The sequence below is a fragment of the Apis laboriosa genome, unplaced genomic scaffold (assembly GCF_014066325.1).
Source record: "Apis laboriosa isolate Shangri-la unplaced genomic scaffold, ASM1406632v1 scaffold122_cov146, whole genome shotgun sequence".
In the NCBI taxonomy this organism is placed as follows: Eukaryota; Metazoa; Arthropoda; class Insecta; order Hymenoptera; family Apidae; genus Apis; species Apis laboriosa.
In genome coordinates this window covers 1,411,818-1,430,911 of record NW_025221084.1, presented here as the reverse complement: position 1 = coordinate 1,430,911, position 19,094 = coordinate 1,411,818, and the positions used below count along the sequence as shown (strand labels likewise).

Below are 19,094 nucleotides of genomic sequence, written 5' to 3'. Positions count from 1 at the left end.
CTGTGGTGCTCACCCTCTTTTCCTCGCGGCCAGCCATCCTTCCGCGCGCGCCACACTTCCGCGCACACGCGTTACGTCGTCCTTTCGGCCCGCTTCCCCTTCATGCTTTGCCTTCTAATCGAGTGGGGGGAAGCAGATTTTAAATTTTCGTCTTTGCTGTCGCTGTCATCGCAAGTGTTCGCCATCATCCCATACCGTTTGACGCGATCTATCGTTATATTCTTATATTCTACAGAGTTATCGTACAAAAGAAATAAAAATCTTATAATACAGAACGAGAAATAGCAATTTAAAATTTTGAAAATTCGCAAAGAACAGTATTAAGTGATATGTGAGTAGTGTTGAACATTAATTGCATCATGTGACATTACGCACTTTATAGGTAAGTTATATTTTTGATAGTTGTTCACATATATGAATTTAAATAAATGTGAATTTATAATTTTAAGGATTTATAATATACATTGAGATGATTCAAACTTAATTAATATTGAATTTTAAATTTAAAATTTTTTATTATAAATTCTTTAAGTCTTCTTTTCACATTTCATAAACTATTCTATTCATATAAATTTACAATGTTCATAGTATAAAAATTATAAATGGTGAAACCAATGGAGAAAGATATACAAAAGAAAAAGAGAATATTTCCAAATGTTTTTGTAGAAAATCCAATACAATCTTAATTCTTTTGATTATTTTATTGCACTTCTTTCACAACTTCTTTCAATCTTGTTTTTAATTCCCTTATGATATTTTTTCTCCGATCTTGTATCTTTTTCAAATAATATTACTTTGATATAACAAGAATTATTCTTAATTTATCTTTGCATTTTACACGCACTAGATAAAAAGAATATCTTCGTTATAAATTATAAGGAGATTAAAAAGATTAAAAAAAATTTATTGTAATATATATATATATATGCATACGCAAATAAAATGAGTCTCCATTATAATTATTCCATTGCAAATATAATTACTTTTTCCCAAATCAATATACATATAAAATTCTATATATAAATATTAGTAAATGAAAGTTTTTCGCAAAAGTAAATAATTCATTCAGAATTTTTTTTTTTTTCGATTTTCATTTTAAATATCAAATATCGTTTTTCAAACAAGTATAATCACGAAATCTAGTCATTATTTCTGTACAGCCAGATGCTATCTAGATAGAAAGTCGAATGGACTTGTTACTATACCAAGAATGTTATCGTACGTTGTCAACGTAAGATACAACATTTTAGCGCGGTTTCTTACGCGTGACTCGCGCCGTTATCCTGACTCGTTTACGAAAAAAATGCAGCGTCTGGTAAGCTTCTCGTTTCTTAACGGAGAGATAGAGGGAACGTATATATACCATAGCCCCGACCCTCCGTAAACACGGATTAAGGGAAATGTTCCGGTGTAACCTTACTAATGGCCGTGGAAAAACAAATCTATTTGACGTAGAGCTTCTGTTAATTGTCAACGCGACCGTAGAATTTTCGTTATTCCTTTGTGCAAATAATTACAGCCGGGAATTATCCGCAGCTTTTGTTTTTTTGCCGCCATTGCCGCCGTTCTCCTCCCCGTTACACGTGTTATTGCTTCACCTGTCTTCGATGTTTCTTTGCGCCTATGAGAAATTTCCATCGTGATGGAAATCAACACAATCTACACTTCTGCTCCCTACTGTTTCCTTCTGTTTCGCGCCGATACCCATTTACTTGTTTCTAACAATCATTGCTCGAAAAATAAATCGTTCAACGTTCTTTTTCATTCGATGAACAGGCTTCCTGCTCGTTATTTGAAACAATATTATCCAGAGCGAATAATCGCAGATCAAACGGTTTCGTTTCGTTTCATGATCACGAATCACGTAAAATAAATTAAAATTGGAAGTTATCGATTCTTGATATAAAAAATTATACGTTACATGTATAATTAGGAAGATATGTATCTGCCATTTCGGGATCGTGTAACGAAATCCTCGAGAAACCCGTTAAAATATAACTCCAAAGCTAAATATGCTCTTTCAATCCGCGAAATTATTAATTAATCATTCGAGCGAGAAGCATATTTTATCGAATACAAGCGGTTGGAGGAGAAAGCTGCCCTGTGTACATCAAAAGCAACATAAGTTATCAAATAATGAAAAGAAATCGAGAAAGAAACTCGCGTGAATTCAGTCTATATTCAGTATATATATATATATACATACTCCTCTCTCTTCGTTCAATATCATCGAAACGTTAAACGCGCGTGCAGAGCTATTCCAAGAAACTCGTATCCCGATCTCGGGAAGAAAGAATTAACAACCTCGCGTAGGAAGTTTTATTTCCGATAGTCGATGGGATTGACAAGATACGTCAACAGAAAGAGAGAGAGAGAGAGAGAGAGAAAGAGAGAGAAAAACACGATTCGATGCCTAAACGCATTAGCGAGGAAAATTACGATCGACGAATGTCACGAGCATAACGACCGTGGAAAAGCGATGCCGTAAATCGTTGTAATGGCGCCACCAGAGGATCCTCTCTTTTCCCTGAAGCCGGTAGTTCGGCGAACTTTTTGCAAAATACAAAACGTTCGAGAGGGGGGACTTAGAATTTCAAGAAAGAGAGAGAGAGAGAGAGAGAAAATGAGCGGTAACGGATTTACGAAGTGAGGAAAGAGCACGACGCCATTTGTCTCAGTCACCTAATTAACTGCTGCCCGCGACGAAACCAAATAAAGCCGGTCAATTTAATAACAATTTTGTTGGCTATGTTAACGAGGCCCCCGGATCATTAATTCCAGGGTCGTGTAGTCGACTATTCGCATCGCGCTTCTTTGCTTCGTGTTTTGTAACCGATACACCACGGTCGATATTTTTAGAGGGAGAGCGAGAAAGCGAATTACTCGATACGAAACAGCGAGACGGTTGTCCGCGAGGGATATGATTGCGCGTACGGCAATTTGTATCCGCGCATCTGAATTCTTAATAGATCTGCGAATAGTTGCCAACGGGTTCCGAATGAGCGAATGATTAACGTCCTCGCGTTGAAATAACTTAAGTCGGATAATTGCATATTTAGAAATCGGTCGATTCGAATTGGATAAAAGAAAAATGTAGAGATAATCTCGTAAAATGTACGAGAGAAAAATTAGATGTTATTATACGTGTTTTTGCGTTTATGTTTACGCGAGAAATGAACAGTAATGATTATCGATTATCTTTCGGGGAATGAAGCAGGTAGTACAAGTCCTTGATCATTGAATCAAGGATTATATATCCACTTTTCTGAATAATATACCTGCGTGCGTTTAAACGAAATATTATCCTTGGTTATTTAAATTTCACAGATTTGGAAGATTAATTATACGTATTGCAATTAATTTTGAATTATTTAAGCTTTATTGGTCATTTTAGTTGTATGTGTATATATATACCTTTAAATCGTTCAATTGTAATTATCGTGTGGGTGAAAATGAAACTATTAAAACTATTGAAATTTAACTCGATGAAATTAAATCGAAATCTCTTTGATTAAATATTTTATTGTGAATTTTTAGAGACATACGAAATCTTTATCGTTTGATTAAAAAAATTTGACGTAGTTTAAACAAAACGATTAAATAAAATTCATAAATTGCTTACAATATACAAGCAAATAATAGTATAACATTTTGCTTCATTAAATANGACATACGAAATCTTTATCGTTTGATTGAAAAAATTTGACAGTAAATTTGATAGTTTAAACAAAACTTTTAAATATTAAATAAATTCATAATTATTTTTTTTAAATAAAATTCATAAATTGCTTACAATATACAAACAAATAATAGTATAACATTTTGCTTCAATTTTTAATCAAACAATTTTGCAATCGAAGCAGCACCATTTCCCTTATTCATAATTTTATATTATATATACGTTAATAAATATCTGTTAATAGACGAAAAAAAAAAAAAAAGTATTTGCTTGGCGTCTCGCATCATATTTAACATCACGATAAAGGCACATCTTTTTAATTAATTCTCGAACGTTAGATTTATCCAGCCGGGGAAAATGCTTAAAGAATTTTTAACAGCATCGAATAAACTCCACGTTCCTCGCTATTTACTCGGTCGCGTTTTAGTCTTTCCAAGTACGGTAATAAATCTCCTCAAGGCAGTATACTCCCACTATATACTATATACTTTCTTTCCTTTTGCCGAGATTCTCCGAGGGGTTCGGATTTAATTAAAATATTCTATGCGCTTCTTATATACCGACATGAAACGCCGTATTCTTCCAAATATAATATTCATTTTACGAAATGCCGTCAGATGAAAAAAAAAAAAAAGAAAAGAAAAGAAGGAGGAGGGGAGGAGACTCGCCCCGCCCCACCCCTCCTCATGGCATTCCATTCCGACGCATAAGTGAATCACAATATTGAATTAATGCGAATTAATATCATGTATATCAAAAGCGGGTATATAAGAAGTAAGGAAGGGAGGGGAAGTAAGGAACGCGAGGAGAGGAGAGTGGATGGAAATGGATGACCTTTTTAAGACTACCGGAATACATTGAGCGGAATGGAACTTTGCCCGATAAATCTACGAATCGGAGTTCTCGGAGTTCTCTAATGTGCGCGCTTCCCTTTCCATGTTTTTTCGCGTTCCTTTTGGTCGATCGCAACTTTTTATTTCCTCGTTTCTATTTTCCTAGAGATTTTCTCAAGGATTAAATAGCTTTCAGCTATTTGGAGAAATTATTACACAATCAACCTGATCTCTCTCTCTCTCTCTCTCTCTCTCTTAAAATATATTTCAAAGAAAATTACTTTCGCTAATTGTTAATTGTTAATTTTAAAAAAATTCTAGATATTGACAATTTTTCCCCCCCCCTCGTATTATATATTTCCTATATGTGTAGCGCCATTAACGGCTGGGACAGAAATTTTCACGCACACGTGTTTTATGCAAAAAATATAATCCTCATCCTGCATTTTGCATACAGATATTGACACTACGCGGACGGATATTATCAAAATTGGTAATCAAAGTAGAAAATACACAACGAGAGAGACGGAAGGATAGAGAGAAAAGGAGAGGGAGAGAAAGAGAGGAAAGAGTTCCATATACGAGGCATCAAACCGAGCAAATGGTCAGCGTGGTGAATGGATCAGGATGGAAATTCGAATATCGCGATTCGACATCATACGATGGCGTCCGAGCCAAAACGCATGAAATGGCAGGATGATGGTCGCGCGATAGTTACGTGTTCGTGCACGCACGCATACACGGGCGCGCGTGCGCATATGTATATATTTATTTCTAGGAAAACGTCACGCAAGATTCCGTCACGAAATTTCTGGCGAGGAATCAACGGATGGCCGAACGGTTGGCTGTTTTGGCGTCGAATCGACATATTCGAACGAACGTTCTACGGATAAAATAACATTTCATTCATCGTGGATCATTATGTTAAGTCCACGTGGCTTATGCCGGGCATTCATGCGAATCGTTGTAACGTTGGAACGTTATAACGAAAATCCATTGGAAATATCATACATCAACCGAAAAGAGCTTAACCAGAAATTTTAACCTCGCGTTGAGAGGTTTCGAGAGAAATCTCCCGTTGTACGCGTTGCGTATAGACGAGGCGCGCGTTAAACGGCACGTTCTCTCGTTATCCGTTGAAATATGGTGTTAATTATTAGCCGCGTTAAAGCACGATTCCGTGTAAAACGCCCTCAAAATTGAACCGAGCTCGGTAAGGACGTTGAATACGTGTACGTATATTGTTTGTAATATTACATCGTTTCCTCGAAAAAAAACCCAATTGTTTAACCCAAAAAAAAATCTCTGATTTCTATGATAGGAAATTTGTAATATTTTTTAAATGTTGTAAAGAAAGAAAATTACGTGTTGATTATATTTGTCGAATATATAATAAGATTTGCAAAAATATATATCATTGCGAATGAAAATACGTAGGAATTAATTCTACCAAAATATAATAGACTTCAAGCTATTTTAAAATACGAAGATTTTAAAAAAAAAAAATTTAAAATCTTCATCTATTTTCATCTAATTTTAGAATCCAATCCAAGTGACTTGGATGTCATGTATCTATATTTCCTATTTTATTTTATTCCATTGTCCATTTTATTTCTATTATTATATCACGTTACTGTTGCCAAGCTGAGTATTTACGGCAATGACGAAATTGAAACGAAATCTACCTTTATTCATAATTTTTCTTCTCGCAATGTCAAGTTCGAAAGTTTAATTATAGATTATAAGAAAAAGATTCACTTTTAATTTCCTCTTTTCTTTACTCTTTGAGGATAAATTTTAAATACCATTATCGACAACGTGAAACGATTAAAATTCTTATTCTTATATTATTATCCACTACTTCTGGAAAACGAAAAATTTACTTCCAAGTCGAGTTGAAAGAAATGCACCTTAATTCTTAATTTCGTTTAATATACGTTTAATACGGCAATAACAAATAATATACGAAGTTGTTGTCAAAGCACGACGAGTCAACGCAACGCGCAGCAAACTCTCTGCACCGCAATTCGCCATTCACGCACAGTTGCTCGTGTATCATGGCCCATTGTTTCAAATGGAGTAACTTAATGCATCATCTACGAGTTGATGATGCAACGCGGATAAGTCTAATTTGAGTTGCTCCACGTATCCGGTTCCACGAAGAAAACTTTGCACGAGATGGAGATAATAGTGGTGCATGTTATTCCACGTATATTGCGTGTGCGAGATGTTGAACGAAGTCCATAACAACCTCCCCCGGCACAATCCTGTTCCGGAAGCCGAAATATGGCAATTCTCTATACGAGCATTTTCAGAAGAAAGATTTTCTCTCTCTCTCTCTCTCTATCTATCTCAGATTGCTTGCAAGTATGCTCGAATACGAAACGTATAATCTTTTCTATAAATTTAAATTCAGGATGAAAATTTATTTTTACCAAATTTAAAGTAATAAGCACCACATTTTATAACTAGCTCGATATCTTTTAATTTCGTTGCATCAAATTTCTCGTTATATCATAAATGATAATATTAATAAACCATTAATATTATCTTCACTTCTTAGTCAAATTTTAATGATAATATACACCTGGTGTTCACGAGTCACACTTATATCCATTATTATTTATTTATCCAACTTTCGATATAATTCGATATAATTTAATATAATTAATTATAATTTAAATTATATAAGTTTATATAAAATAATATAAATTTATTACAATTTTAATTTCGATATAATTTCTGCGAAATTCGTTGAAATAACACAATATCGCAATATTTCTTCAACGAACGCCAATAAAACTCACGAGCAGTAGTGTAAATCAAGTGCTACACGCCCCAGATTCAAACTCACGGATCTTAACACGCTGCCCCCATTAACAGCAAAAATATCGAGGCATTGTAACTCATTTCTCGGTACGTTCTAACCCAAATATAAAACTCCCACCATCATCTCCCGATCCTTAATAAATTAACCGCTTGTGTATCACCGATCGACCCCGCCTTCGAGCCGGAATCACGCACTCTGCCAAAATGCCCCTCGAAATCGGCCAGTTACCACAGAGAATTATCGACGAGAACCGCGCGTTTCCATTTCCTATCAGCCCGTGCCAAATGACATCGAAAAGCCACCCGCAACGCGTTATCGCTGGGGAAAAAAATAAAATCGGTCGTTTTTTCTCGAAATTTCCCGGGCTCCGATTCTCGAGAATCTCGATCACCGGAGCGAGAGAGAGAGAGAGAGAGAGAGAGAGAGAGAGAAACTAGACAGATCACACCCGTGGCTCGTTGGATTATCGAACACGTCCGTGGAAGTTCGGTTTTGACGGACGGCTCTGTTATTACTGTCATTCCGACCTCCCTCGAGCTTCTCTGCCACGTTAATCCTTTCGTCATCGCGCGTCCCGTCCATCGAACTGTTTTAATGAGATGCCCCCGCGCTTGAACTTGTCCCCTGGCTCGCAAATGGAATTTTTAATCCGCCTGTCTCCAGTCATCTGTGCATTCCCTCTCTCTCTCTCTTTTTTCTCTTCCTTTCTTCCCTGTTGTCGCTGTTTGACATTTTCGGTGTTGGCATTTCGGATAATTAGCCGAAGCTTATCGCCGGTTGACGTGCCCCTCCTCGACACAGTGTGTGAAATTAGTCGGACACCGGTGCCGGTTGATGCTTGAATAATTAGATATTTACGGGCCGATTGCGGTGGGCCCCCTTGTATTCGGGGATTTATATGGGGTGGTGGTATGAATTTACCTCCTGAACCGATGCGCGTTTCATTTGATTGGTTACACTTGTTAAGTTGATTGTTTGCAAGACATGTTTGCACGGTGAATTCATAGTTTACCGTTCCGTGATGGTTTCAGGATTAATAAAGTGGAATATGTTACGACCACTTGGCGTTATATGATCGTTTCGACTCGCGCGTATCCAATTTAATAACTAGAAATAGATGTGTATTCTCTGGAATGGAAGAATGAAATAATCCCGCTTAACGATCATCGAAGTTGCTCGTCCATCCTCGTGAAAATATTTTCACAATGCACCATATATTTTCTCCCTCGAAGAAGAAGAAGAAGAAGAAGAAGAAACTCATTGTCATCGTAATACAATCTTCTTGAAATATATGTATATATTTCCTATGAAATATATGTATTCCAATCCTATGAAATATATGTATATATATATATATTATTTTATATATAATTAATAACGGAATTAATATCGGAAAGAAAAGAAGGAGAAATACGCGGGAACGTATAAATTAGCTGTCAACCGCGTTATGCAGATCCCCGCGGAAATAGCCGTAACAGAAATAATCCGAGATAAGACGCGCAAGAAGCAAGTTTCGCCGAGATAAAAACTCTCGACGTCTATCACGAGAAGGTAGAACGTTTGTTTCGGTAGATTTAAACCATTCATCCCTCCGGGTTTGATACGATCCAAGGATGGAATTAAATCGAGTAAAAGACAAAAAGGTTCTCCCCATTCCTCGGGGAAATACATCATTCATATTTGACAATGGAAATTTTCTATTATCATATTTGACGATTTTTCTTGTCTTGAAAATTTAGGAATTAAAGTAACGGTGGATCATTTTGAATGAAAATAATTCGGGACGGGTTTTTCACAATACGATTTTTAACGAGTCACCGCAATTGGAATAACGTAGTTTTACACGTGCAAGCTTGCTACGGGAACAAGCAAGTTGAAGTAGGTCAGTCTCTGTTTCTGGTCGAAAATTCTGTTACCGCGGATAAACATTTTATTCATACGTTGGTTGGAAGTTGAAATCTTTGTTGCACAAGTCAATTTTCACGTTTCATGGAGTCTAGTTTTAGCTTCGTATGTATCACAACTAATTAAAGCATAGTTTAACAAAGCGGAGCCTGCTTTGACATCTTAACCCTTTGTCTTACGACAAAGTCGAGTCACTTGGAACACGAATTACGCTTCAAATGTGACAAACGTCGTTACATTTGAGATGAAGTCTAATTATAACTCTCTAAGTTGAACCTAAATTTCAAGTTGATTCATAAAAGCGAATATTATCGTTATAAATGTATTTATTATACTAAGAAACTATGTACAATATCATGTGATATTTATTTATATAGTGGAATACAAATAACTTTGATATAAATATAATTATTTGGTAGAGTAGATATGGAACAATTATAAAATAAAAATTTATAAATATTGTACACATAAATTATATACATATGTATTATTTTTATTTAAAAGAATAAAATTTAAACTTCCAAAAATAATTTAGAAAATTGGTTTATTACGTTCGAATTTTTCATTACATTTGAATTATACGAAAATCAAATTGATCAATTCCACTAAATTTAATCAAATTTTTGAAATGTTAAATACTGCCACGCATTCATCATAGCGAGTACGAAGCAATTAATACAAAAATGTCTAGCACTGTGAATTAATCTATATTATCTATTCTATATTTTTTTCACTAAGTAAAATCAAGAATAGCTTCGAAGACAAATTTTAACGATGTAAAATTAAAGTTAAAATTATCAAAACACCGTTACATTTCCACGAGTCAATTTATCTCGACAGAAACATCTCTCTTAATATTTCATCTATCTATAGAGTCAATAAAATGCGCAATGAACTGTGCAAAAATATATCATCCCCATTGAAACCATAAATACGTAAATCCTCCCTTCCTGTGTGAGTAAAAACATAGAATAAACATTTACAATTAACTTTCGTTCAAAATAATAAAACAATATTTTCCAATTAAATTGAAATAAACAAAGCTCGAAAAAATATCGATCCCAATTTAAAAATACAAACTCCCCCAAGTTCAAGTCGACAAAGAGGAGACCTTTTTACTTTCTTCGATCTAAGCACGGCATTCCCTACGCCATTTTCCAATTAACGCTTCGACAAAAGTCTCTTCGGTTCTCCGGTTCTCCGGTTGGAAGTGCGCGCATGGCTATAGAAATAATTGGGTTACATCGCGCGGAGGATTTATCGCGCGAAGAATACAAGAGGGATTCTGATTCCACGCCTTCTCGTAGACGGCGTGGCCTCGCCACTCGAGGCAAGGCTCCCGCTACAAATCGAATTAAAATTCCGTAGCATCGTTAGAACCCTCCCGCGCTTCGAAGGAAGGAACGTCGAGGCAGGAATATACCTAGCGGCGTTCCGCGTGCTTGCGTGACTACCCAGAGTTTCAGGGTCGTGCCGAACACTCCGCAGCTCTCGAATTGCTCTTTCTTCCCCTCCCCCTTCCCTCCTCCCCACCCTCGTTCCTCCATCGTGCTACTCGACACTGCTTCGCCGGTCAAAAGTCCGTGCCTTGCCTCCGTGATTTTGGAAACCGTAAGGGAGGAATTTCGCTTCTCCACTCTCATCGTGGAATTTAGAATTTGATGGAAATAAGGGTTATTGTTCTTGTAGTTCCAGAATCGGGAAAGAAATTCCTCGTTCGAAGAGGGAAATGGAAACTGATGAATTCAATCGACATATTGTTGTTATCAAAATCAATAATAATTTTGATAATTTTGATAATGCAAAGTCTTTTATATAAGTTTATAAATATAAATATAAAATAATATAATATAAAAATAATATAAGTAAAAATAATATAATATAGTATAAAATATAAAATGTAAGTTTTTGTATTATATAAATACGAGATATCAAGAGAGAGTAAAGTATTAATTATAAGATATTCTAGAGTTTTAATGCTATATATAATAAAATATCAGAAAAATCAGATTTTTTAAAATACGTGATTCAAAGAATTAAATTTTCATGCAAATAACCTATGAATATTTCTGATTATACGATTTAATTCTATTAATATGTCTATTGATTGAGTAAAATAAGCAATTAAAGTATTAAAAGAAATTTATATAAATTTAAAAATTACAAATTCTTCCATTTATAATCCATCTTTTCTTTTCCATCCCCAAAACACAAAATACCAAAATAAAAAATAAACTTCCCCAACAACCGATCAATTCCACCCGCGTTAAACACGAAACACCGGCTTAAGAAGAAATCGAAATTCCCGTCAATCAAGCGGAGCGAGACGTTCCTCGCTCCCGAAACTCCCCAAACTCCCATCGTCAGCGAACAATGGTGGAAGAGGAATGGAATCGAATGTTTGTTTTCTCGTCGTCGAAGGACGGCGTCCCGCGACTTCGAATCGGTCTTTCGTTGGAGCGGCGAGGCGCTTCCAACCTAAGAAGGATCGATTCGTCTAAGGGGCACGGGCTATCCGTTAACGGGACGGAATAGCCTCGAGGGAGAGATCCTGGAGCGTAGAGAACCGAGTTCACGGCGTGGCGTGCCGTCTCGCGCGCCAACTCAGCCCCAAATTAATGCTTGTCCCAAGCAGTAACTTATCTGCCGACCCGGTATATTATGGTCCACGATCGCCGCTCGCTGACGAATGGCCAACTATTTTCTTGGGGAGCTTTCGCTATTTCACTGGCATCGGTGACCGGCCGAGGCAAAATGGCTATTACGGATTCGTATTTCGACCGACCATTTGTTACGATCGTTTGTTGGGTTTAAGTACACGTTTGGAAGTGGTGCGATCATCCCTTTCGAATATATCGTCGAGAATTTTTCGATTTTTGACAACGTATTGCGTATAATTTATGGTAAAAGTTGATTATATAAAAATGTAGTTATCAGTAAATGTAGTTGTTTGGTTTTCTTCGATTGTAGTATTGAATATATTTCACACAAATAATTAAAAACAAAAGTGGTAATTAGTTATTTACAATATATTTCTTAAATAAAAATTGATTATTTTTAGTAAGTTACAAAAACTTGACAATTCGTAATTCTAAATGTAACTATCTTATTTGAATATGGGACTTAGCTTGCACGTTCAATAACATAAAATAAAATAAAGATACATTATAGCTTATTTCTTCGTTTGCAGTATAAATTATAATCACAAGACTTTAGAAAATTATTATATATTTATAAAATTTGTAAATCTTACTATCGAACTCCATAATGAAGCAATAGTTGAATAATAACATTCATATTTAAAATCCAAAACGATCTATTCCCATAAAATTCCAACGATATTAAGTTGTATTTAAAAAATGACGCACGATGAAATTCCGCCATTATCAATCGAAAGAATCATCCTGTTCGTTCTCTGTTGGCAAAGCGCGAGATCGATGGTTTCGAAACGCCATTATCGAGACTCATCTCAAACGTCGTCGAGCAATTCATTCTGCCGGCTTCGAAGGTGCCCGGCCCTGGTTGTATCTTTAGAAACAATTTTGGAAAGTTATCGGCTGTCAAACCAAGACAATCTACGTTCCTCCCGTCAAGTTAACGTCCGTCTAAAGCAACAATATATCACAGAAACTCGCCCCCGGTATTGATATTATGGTCCACTATTGCCGACGCTGAAGGATGGCCGACTATTTTCCTACCGAGCTTTCCCTATTTCTCCACTTGTAACACTGAGCCGAACATTGGAAAATTACATTTTAAACGATCATCTTGTCGTTTGTTATTAATCCAGAGATTGTTTCTTCTTTTTCGCATATATCTTTAAGATTTCGATAAATCGTTTAATCTTTTACTACTTTAAACATTTAATTTGAATTTAATTACATTCGGAGGTACCATTTACTGTCACTATTCTTGGAACATTGCAGGGAGCGTTTATCGATATTCTACTATTTTTTATATATTCATAATTCTCTATTAATAATTAAATATATTAATAAATAATATATAATACATTAATAAATAATATAAATATAATTAAATATATTAATAATATAATATATATATAATTAAATATATTAATAATTCTTTTAAATGTTTGTTACACAGGTTCTAACTTAAATATACTCATATAAATTATTTTTAATTTAGATATACATATTATACATACATATTAGACATTATAATTAGACATACATATTATAATGAGAAATACGTTTAATTCGAATTATACAATATCGATGACTTGTTAAAGTATTCGATAATTTTGATCTCCACAAAGATCATCCCCTACGAAGTCTTCAATCTCTTAAATCGTGTCCTCAATTTACCGAAAATATCGACAATAATCCATCTAATGTACCTGTTACACACAACTTAACACGCTCTATATACTATCCAAATGGAAATGGCACGATGAATCAGAGAGACGAACCCGAATGGAGAGATCGTTCCACCGTTTCTTTCTCCCGAAAACTCGTCCGCTCGGGGTTGTTACGACAGGTCCCGCCACGTATCCGTAACCGCGTCTGCATTCCTTGGCCGGATGCCCGGTGGCGGGCTTTCCTATTCGCCGAATACGCAATTCACGTGGAGGCGCGTAAGTCGGAGCCGCCGACCTTCTTTCGAATCGCGCGGGGGAAAAGAAAGGGCGGCCTAGCGTAATTCGACCTGACCCGGTGCCACCTCCGCCGCGCGCGCGTCACGACGACGACGACCCCCCCAAAACTCGACGTCCGCATTTAGACTTTTACAAGACGGTTGCGCGCGCCGCATTTTGCGAATTTTCCACGCGGGCCACGCGTTCGATTCAAAAGGTTGAACCACTGGCCGGGTTATTTTCGGCCGGTCGAGAGGCGCACCGTTGGATAATCGAGCACCGTTACGCTCGAGATACGCTACTCTCGAGGGTGTCGAGCTTCCTTTTCTTCTTTCTTTTTTAAATTTAATAGTGCACGTGGTTTGAATAAATTTGTAATGTTGTTCCATTGTTACGTACTTGATGTGGAACGATTTTAGAAAGCAAGAGTTGTGTAGAGATATCGATCGAGGAAATTGTATACGTAAGAAAATGATGATTATGAACAATAAAATTTGTATTAGCAATTAGCTGTAGATTTTATTTACGAGTAATTAATATTACGAATTAAAATATCTTAAAGATTATAATATATAGCACGTATACTTTAAATTTTATTATTATAATTATAAATCGATACTCAATTTATCGACAATATCGATAATAATCCATCTTCCATTTAATATACCTCTTACATATAACTTAACACGCTATATATTCTATCCAAATGGAAATGGCACGATGAATCAGAGAGACGAAAAAAATGTTACCAAAATTTACTCTAAATAATTAGAAAAGTCAAGTGAATGAATTACGTGCTCTTAATCCAAACACCGGGCTTGGTTTCTTGCTCGAAAACTAAGGTAAACAGTTTAACGCGTGGTAACCGTGTAAAACGGGTGACAATATAATCAACTATCGTTTGCTTGGAATTTCAGCACGAACGTGAGATTGCGCGATCGAGTAACTCCTCTATTCATTTAAAACTTAGTAAATTTCGCTAAAAGGTTAGCGAAATTTAATCGTACCTAATCTTTGAAATCTTAATTTGAACGTAAAATATCAATCTTTTTAAAGATGGCATCGTTACATTCTGTTTGTTTTGAGCAGAATGGATTCGCGAGATGGAATAATATCCATGATTCGCTCGAAGCGCAGTCTAACCCCGTTCTGTGAAAAAATTGGAGCGGCAACAGTGTCGTAAAATCGGGCGATTACATATACGCCTATACCGTACCCTGGCATAGTATCGCAATTTACCTGGAAGTTTAAGCGCGATCGAGTAAAGAGTTAAAACTCCGTAAAACAAACTGCAACGCGATCAACGACTGACACAGTTTACCTCTGTTTCATTGCACAATTAAATCGAGGAAATAACATTTGTTCGAGAGGACTGTATTTGAATAAACTTCGTGCTTTGTCACGCATCCCTCGTGAATATAATCGATATCGAATCGATCTTTGATGATCGTCTGATAATTTGATGAAAAATAAATTTTCATGAAAATGATTCTTCCAATGTTATTAAGATATTTGAGCTTGTGGAATTATTAATGGCAAATACGAATTCTTTTATTATGTAATGAAAAATCGCTTTACGACTTTTTTTAATAATTTATTCAAAATATATTATATCTATTTTTATAAAATATATTGTTATGTTATTGTTATGTAATATGGTATATATAATTCATAAGAATATCTAAATTTCATTCAACATCTGCGATTGGACTCAAAACACTGTTTTACGTTAACGAAAATCATTAAAATCGAAAAATCGGTGTAATTCAAATCATCATAAAAGCATTGCCACACCAACTATAACATCGTATTTCAACAGCCCAGACAGTCTTTATTTATTTTCACATTCGTTCCTTGACCAATCAAATCCATTACATCAATTCATATAAATAAATACTCGTCATTTTAAACCTTTCATTTTAACAAAGCTATTTGATATTAAAATTTTATTTGATATAATGCAGATATCTTTAATAATAAGAGTTATCTAGGAATTGGAGGATATTTTGTCTTGGAATAAAAATTCTATGGAATTATGTTTATTTTTAAATCCTGTGAATAATTTTAAACAGCTATTGTTCGTAATAAATTTATTTTATATAAGGATGGTATTCTTGTTCATAAAATACTTTATTCGTCTTTAGAGATCAAGCAGTTGAAGTAATTAAACGTAATACGAATCAATTTGCGCTCTCAATTTCTCACGTTACGTTAATTTAAAGATGCGTGCTATTCCTAAAAAAGAAAAACATTTATTCCACTTCCAAAATAAATATTTACAACGAGCAATTTCGATGAAATTTCAAATTCAACGAGATCGATATGATCCAAAATCGTGAGTAAATAAAAAAATAGTAAAAACATTTCAATTAAACAACAATCCTATAATTATACGAAATTAACACATTACATTCGACACATATTCAACAAAACCTCTCGATAAGTTCAATAATAATTTAAAAAATGATACATCACAGTAAATTGTTTTAACTTTCCAAAACTTATTACATTAACAGTATTATAATAATTCAATTGGTTGGGATAAATTTACAACTCGTAATTCAACCAACATGCACAATAAATTACCATCAATCAGTAATAAAATGGACTAATTTTTCAACCGTCTTAACGATCGGGGATGAAATGAGACGGCGGGCAAAGAAAGAATCGTAAACGGTGCGGACCTTTTTCGGTCACTTTGTTCCGTGCAAATAAACAGTGAGCCCCGGTCTCGTCCGTTCCAGACGCGGCGTCGCTTTGCAGCTGGCTAATTAACTTGGCCGTGCAAACGAATCAAGATCGGGTTCCGCGGCAATAGCGCGACCGCTTCTGCGAACGAAGTCGATTGGCCTAATCGTAATTTCACCGGCACGAACGGCCCTTCCAGGACCAATAATCGTTTCACGGTCACTGTAACCGTGGAAATTGCCTACCTACGGGTTAACCATAATTACGAGCGTTCGTTATACGCGAATCAGGCGTGTTATGCCGTCGTTAACGATTTTCGCGTAAGAAAATACACGCAGGCGTGCATGACCTTTTAATTTCGTTTCATTTTTATCGCCGTAATGAAAAAAGAAAAATGAGAAAGGAACAGAGAGAGAGAGAGAGAGAGGAAAGAAAAATGAGAAAGGAACAGAGAGAGAGAGAGAGAGAGGAAAGAAAAATGAGTTTGTGGTTTTTATTGGGATTGATCTGGAAACGACAGATTTTGTATTCGATATTGGTAAAAGTAAAAAATTGATGTATACTTAAATTAAAAAGGAAATGAATAATTTAGACAATGATACAATTTTGTAGTAGACTCATGTATAAGGCAGGGTTATTTATAATACGAATTCATATAACGCATACTTTATTTTTATTTTTATAATATAAAGAAAAACAAAACAAGCTGGAGTATGGATAACTAAAAAATTGATAAAAATTGATGAAATATATATTTCGTGCTGAATAGAATGGATATCAGTCATGCTAAAGTTTCAATTTCCCATTAATAAAATTGACCGAGGATAAAAACTTTTCAAAATATCGTTTGCAGCATTGTTATTTAACGTGGATTCATATAACGTATATTCTCCATATTACATAAAGTATTACATAAATAAATTTATATACATTTCTTAGATATTTATTTATTTAAATAACACGAAAATTTTTAAGTCGTTTTAATATCTTTATAAATTTTGTAATCTTTTCAAAAGTAAAAGATGTGCATCCATTAGAATTAGAAACTAAATTAAATCTATACATTTTCAAGATTCAATGTCACGTGTCAAAAAAGATTCAGTATTTTGAATAACTTCAAATCCAATATTACCAATGCGTGATCAATGTAATATTTTTCCGTTTCCACTTGTCCACGAAAATGACGGCGAAAAAAAAAAAAAGACATGAATTAGTTTGCCTGACAACATACATACATTTTTTACTAACTCGATTGCATTTTCACTTCGAATTTAATATTACGTCGCATCGAATCTTTATAACATTTCACATGGAAAACGGAACAAGTTTATATTCCGCGCGCGCGCGGAAAATAAAAATCCGAAAACGAGTTCCTCCAACGAGTAAAAAAAAAANAAAAAAAAAGAAAAAAAAAAAAACTCCTTCTCTTCAAAATTCTTATTTCCTGCTGAATATTATATATCCTACAAGTCTGCAAAAAAATACTCTACACCTATAAAATGTAAAATTCAAGCATCGCATCGGGAACAAAAGAGAACATTCAGCGTCGAGAACAAAGAAAAGAAAAGAAAAGAAAAAAAAAAAAAAAAATCGCACAATGATCAAACGAACGCAACTCTATTATCCAGATTCATAAAACGAAATACAAAACGGATTTCATTCATCCGACGTTCCATTTCCCCCGAAAACCAACTTCTGAAAAAAATAACAAAAAAAAAAAACTCCCTCCCCTCCCCCCCTTTTACTCACTACACAACGTTGTTCTCGACCTCTATCACGCACACGTAACTCGCAAACATCCGGGAAATATATAGCATGCAGTTTAATACGTGCTAAATATCGTGACGTAATATAGCACGAAACAGGAGATGCGTGTATCCACATCGACGCCATCAACGGTAACAAATATTTACGCGGGAAGCGCATTTTTATATATACTTACATATATATATATATATATCAACCGCGCGATTCGAAACGGAATACAAGCGTTGCATTAATCAACGCTGATTCGACCGTGGAAGAATCCACGCGTTACGCGTCTAATCGCGTTGAAATTCATCTCATAGGGGAGGGGGAGGAGGGAAGGGGGAGGAATTAATTAATTATAATCCGATAAAAAGATCTCGCTGAAATTTGCGATTTACGACTTATCGAAGCAACGAGTAATTGCTCGTGGTGGACAACGAGACAGGAGGAGGGGAAAGGAGAAGGAAGGAGGGGAGGGAGGAAAGGAGAATCGCCGCTTCTTTTTTCCACCGGTGTTGCGTAGGAAACGCAAACCTCGAATAAACGGGGAACGTATTACCCCGAGGTAAGTGGGTCACGATGCAAATAGTCGGGCGCAATTTGTGTGCACGGCGCACGACGAACGCTTCTCACACACATACGCGGAGCGGGGCGTAGCCGAAAATACGCGATGGAACAATGAGCGTTCGCCCGCGCGCCACCGGTCCAGCGGTTTTCCTCCGCGGGGAGGAAAAAAACGGGAGTAACTGTGGAGTAAAATTTCAATTCTCGTCGCCAATTTGTTTTTTTTTTTGTTTTTTTTTGTTTTCTTTA

General features: G+C 35.5%; 1 protein-coding gene across 1 annotated transcript in view; it reads right to left on the bottom strand.

Moving 5' to 3' along the window:
- The window catches only part of LOC122720277, a 513,017-nt gene that overhangs the window by 435,494 nt on the left and 58,429 nt on the right, over nucleotides 1-19,094 (bottom strand). The gene's annotated exons all lie outside the window — the stretch shown is intronic.